This window comes from Protomyctophum bolini, assembly GCF_963924005.1.
Source record: "Protomyctophum bolini genome assembly, chromosome: 23".
Taxonomy (NCBI): Eukaryota; Metazoa; Chordata; class Actinopteri; order Myctophiformes; family Myctophidae; genus Protomyctophum; species Protomyctophum bolini.
The window spans coordinates 16,262,334-16,267,734 of record NC_137884.1 but is presented as its reverse complement, the minus strand read 5'-3'; positions in this window follow the sequence as shown (position 1 = coordinate 16,267,734).

Here is a 5,401-nt window from a genome sequence, read left to right as displayed (position 1 = left end):
CATAAACCTGTCTGCCTGTCTGCCTTCATAAACCTTTCAACACAATAGTGAGCTACAGTGCACTCCAGCTAGTTTTTGTCTCTGGTATCCAGCATATTGGATACTGAAAATAAACGGAATTTGCCGCTGTTGGTTATAAGCTAAAGCTATACAAGTTATATATCGTTGCTGTCAGGCAGAATTATCTTATCATGGCATCCAATTTATTTTAATTTTATTTTGGACATAGATTATGAGGCTTCCACCTGACGGCAACGATGACCACCTTGGTCTCCTGTGTGGGACAACCACGTTTCTACTGCTCTTCCAGATAAGAGGGAATATCCGCTTGGCCAACCAGTAGGTGTCTCCCAGAGTATATATTTCAATGGAAGAGTAGGGAGACCACACACTGCAAATGTAATATTTATATTGATTATGTGGGCATTTTCATCCATATCAGGTGATAAGCCCTTTTCATACCTGCTACAGTATAGGCCTATTATGTTTTAGCTCTGATCGTGTGTAAAGCCCAAACCACACCAACTCATTTAGTTGCATTGGTGTGGTTGACCTTAAAAACTGCCTCGACCCTTTGAGTGACCCTATGACCTTTCTTCTAGCAACAGTCTTCTGCAAGACAAGGTTCTGCTTATTCGTGATGACATGGGGAAAATACTCATTGGCGATCACTTGAAAGGATTAGTATTGTCCTGTCTATGGTGGGTGGGTCTGTTATTTGCGAATCTTCTGTTCGGCTGTAGAGGCTGATCCTTGATCCACATTCTCTGTTGCAATGAGAGCATAATGCAAGTGGTTGTCATGGTTTTGTTTGTATCGTGGAGCCGTTTTAGTGGTGGATTTCTCTTTTCTCTTTGCTCATGTGACACATGGAGGTCTGTTTCTAGCTAGTGACACGACTGCTCCACGGGTCTCTTGACAGCAGTCTCCTCCCAGTTGTGGTTGAAGCAGCACTTAATCAGGTGGATTTTGATGTTGTCTTACCTCTTTCCCCCCCACCCTCCCCCATTGGGTGTAGTGCCCTTCCTTCTGGCCATACCAAGCATTTGATTTGGAAGGCGGCTGTTTGGCATGCGTATGATAGGGCCTGTCCACCGTAACTGGTGCCGAATAATGTTTGTGGTGATGCTTGGGATGTTGGCTTTCTTTAAAGGACCACTTTTCAACCTATCTTCATATAATAGGTCCTCACTAATAATCATGATAAAATGGCACGATTCTTTTCTACTCAGTCTGTGTGTCATGGGGCTGTGGGCAGTTTAGAAACCGTCCTCCAGTGACATCATTAGGCAGATTTATTTTAAACAAGATTTTCATTATCGTGAGAATTGCAACTTTTCAGGACTAGAAAGCCTGCAGTTTCTATTGGCTTGTATTCCCCATCGATGATGTCACTGGAGGACTGTTTCTGAACTACCCACAGCCCGCCCCTCACAGTAGAAAATAATTGTGCAATTTTTTTATGATTATTAGTGAGGACCTATTATATGAAGATAGGTTGAAAAGTGGTGAAGTGGTCCTTTAAGACACTACCCACAAGCCTATGTGTAACAACGATGTCGCTGAAATGGTGGAGCTCGCTGTGTTGCTATGGAAATGTTTACCACACATGAATGTCAGAGGTGATGGACGCGCCAGGGATGCCTTGTAGTCCGGCAGCCAACAGGCTTATTTTGTTTAAAGCGGGTAATTTGGTATATAGTCTTTTTTTATTGGCCTAAAATATTGTCTACCATTAACATCCTATGGCTGGCAAAAATGTCAAATTTTCCTTTTGCTTTAAGTAGCATGTCAAACTAGGGGTTTTTCATGATTCTGAATCCATTCCAAGCATTAGTTTTGCACAAAATACACTCCTTAGGCTAAAAGCAGCCATAGCCACTTGCCCAAATGTTCCCAAAATGTGCTGACCTCATCACATTTGTCATGCTACTTAAAGCAAAAGTAAAGTTTGACATTTTTGCCAGCCATAGGATGTTAATGGTAGTGTCACAAGAAACCCCTATAGAAACATTTACTAACAGCCGGTCAGCAAGTGGATTCATGAATGTATGTATATAGACAATATTTTAGGCCAATACAAAATTCTATATACCAATTTTCCCACCCGATCACCTCGGCTGCCGGACTATTGAGAGTTACAGCTACCACTAGATCCAATAGCCTGAAGGGATATTAGGGGTGTAACGATATTAATAGTAACTGCATCGAAAAATCGTTTTTAATTTCAAGAATCAAAGTATATTGAAATGAAAACGGCAACATTGACTTTGTATCGTATCGTTTTGCAATGCAAATCATCGGTATCGATTCATTTGCTATGCAAATAATTGATTGTATCAATACTACATATTTGTGAGTTTTTTTACTTGGTTTAAAATAATGCATTTTAAATAGTTGCTGTATCGATTTCAAATCATTGAATCTTATCATATCGGATCGCCATAATGAACCAATATCGTCCATGTATCGTATCGTCAACCATGTATCGTGATACGTATCGTATCGCTGTTAAAATGTATCGTTACAGCCCTAAGAGATATCATTACCTATGTTACAACACTATTATTAGCAAATTATAAACACTTAAAATGACAAAGACAAACTATCATTAGGTTGGAAAGGTTTTGCGCTAGGGTTTATGGGATGAGTAGTTTCTTCACTCTTAAAATAACCTTTTTATTCTCTCCTTTCATGTTTTGAGCCAATGTTTTATGTTTTATGGTCACGATTGGTTGGCTGCATTCCAGGCTTAAATCTCTAGGATTTTCTGAAACATCTTTGAAATAAATGGGAAATTCACCTCCAGAAATTGAGCTGTTCAAAACGTTCAACGTTTTGGACCAATACACTTCATAGTTGATCTCTATTTGAAGTCTAATGCCTTTCCAAATATAAAATCACACCAAACTTACCACACCCCATCAAATTGATCACAAGGGCATTTGGGCATGTATATCAACATGGGTGGATTGCATTTGATAAAGTCAATGCGGCCAAGTATATGTGGGTCAGACCAAGCGAACACTCACAATTAGGGTGAGTAAATGACCAACCAAACCTCTCCTGCTTCTCGTGATCTCTATAGTTTTCTATCCTGGAAGTGGCCCAGGAAATGAATCCCAATGCATTTTTCCCATAGGCTTTTCTTAAAGTATTTATTTAAAGACGGTTACGCCGCGGACAAAGCCAACTCGGATCGTGACAAATCATGACAATGAACACAATGTTTTGGGCCGATCAAATCATTAGAAAGAGGAAAATAAAGGCAGGAGACAACACTATTTGTTTTGTTTTTCTTCTTATAAATTATGTAAATTATGTAACCGTCTTTAAATAAATACTTTAAGAAAAGCCTATGGGAAAAATTGATTGGGATTAATTTCCTGGGCCACTCGTCGTTCTGAAAGGGGAGGGACTGCAACGCTCTATTAGACTCCTTTGTTGAAATAATATCCAAAACTTTGTCCTAACACACATTAAATGGCATTGACAATGAATGGACAATTTTGAGTGTTTGTGTAAACACAAACGATCGACATTTTTGTGGCATAGCAGAAGAATGAATTTAACCCCTTGTTTTAGCCAAATCTGGGTTTAACATGATAAGTGGAGCTCCCTCTGGTGTGATTGTGGACTTCATTGATGTTAGTGAAGTAGTTTGACAGGTAGATAGATCTCTGTGGTGTAGTGTAGGCCCATTGCAAGTTGGTGTACTCTGTCCTCTACCCTGAGCCATCCGACCATGGCAAAATGAGCAAATACTCTAAGCATCTCCACTTCATACAGTTGTGTGAATGTTCATTAGAGTAGATATTACTGGATTAATTTCATGAGAAGAAGAAAGAAATCCAGATAAAAAGAGAGCATCATGAAGCACACAATACAGCTACTTAGTCTGGAATTATTCTTTCGCACAGAAATCAGATCCTTCACACCCTGTGGCCAAATATCAGGTCCTTTGCGCCCTGTGGCCACACGCATGAATGCACACATGCACATCGCACGCACACCCCCTGTGTATGGCTGTTTACACGCCCAGACAGGAAAGAGCAACTAAGAATAGGAGCCCACTTCCTCTTCTACAGCACACTGGTTCCTCTCTGCCCGTGTGTGTGTGTGTGTGTGTGTGTGTGTGTGTGTGTGTGTGTGTGTGTGTGTGTGTGTGTTGGATTCACACACACTATGTAACTAAATAGTCTTCCTTGTACTGGATGTACTTTGGCATCGGACCGTCAGAAACAACTCGACATATCAGTGTATATGGTTTATTTTTCCATTCACACAAACACACTCACACCAACTAAACACTGCACAAAATTAGGTTATAAACCTACAGAAGGAAACAATTACTACCATGCAATAACTGAAATAATAACGGCAACAATTCCCACTGTGTGTGTGTGTGTGTGTGTGTGTGTGTGTGTGTGTGTCCACAGGGTGCGTTCCTCCATCAGGTTGTGACTTGTTGCAGACACACTGACGTTTCACAAACGCTCACTCTCACCTACAGAGACCAACAGGAAATAGACTGTTATGTGTTTTAAAGGTCAAGGCCAGGGTCATAACTGTGGTTTTATTGTATATGTCAAGTATAATTCTACCATAAATGTTACTAAATGATGAACTTCTGTAAAACAAGAGGAGAGGAATCTTTCAGTTTCATGCTGGCTCAGCTTCTGTGTCATTTCATGTCTATGAGTCAGAGAGAGAGAGAGACCAACAGAGAGACAGAGAGGAGAGACCAGAAAACAGAGAGAGGGACTGTATGAGAGACCTGGAGAGAGAGAGACAGAAAGAGACTGATTGTTAACTACATTATTTATCTAACTATTATATTATTTTATTTCATTTGTTAATTTAATTGTCTTTTTTTTTTCAATTTAAACTATTTTTGTTAATTTAATATAAGTTTACTAACCGTAATTGTGCTTTGGCATCACGTATCATGCCCTGCCAACAAAGTCTAATTAATTGAATTGAATTGATAGTGACTAGCGAGGCAGAGAGAGGGGGAGGAGAAAGGACTTTAATCTCCACTGAGGAGCACAAATAGAATTGCACAGAATAACAATTTAAGCGATCTGATATCCGAATAAATAAATAGAAAATAAAATTAATGAGTAAATCAAGTTTTAAAATAATTGTAGTAAATCATGATAAAATAGCAAAATAAATTCTACTGAGTCTCATAGGAGGGCTTTGGGCTGTTCAGAAACCCGTCCACCAGTGTCATCATCAATGGGGAATCCAAACTAATAGAAACTGCAGGCTTTTTATTCCTGAAAAGTTGCAATGCAAAAATGGAAGCCATCATTCTCACGTTATACAAATCTAATATATATACAGTATATATATATATATATATATATATATATATATATATATATATATATATATC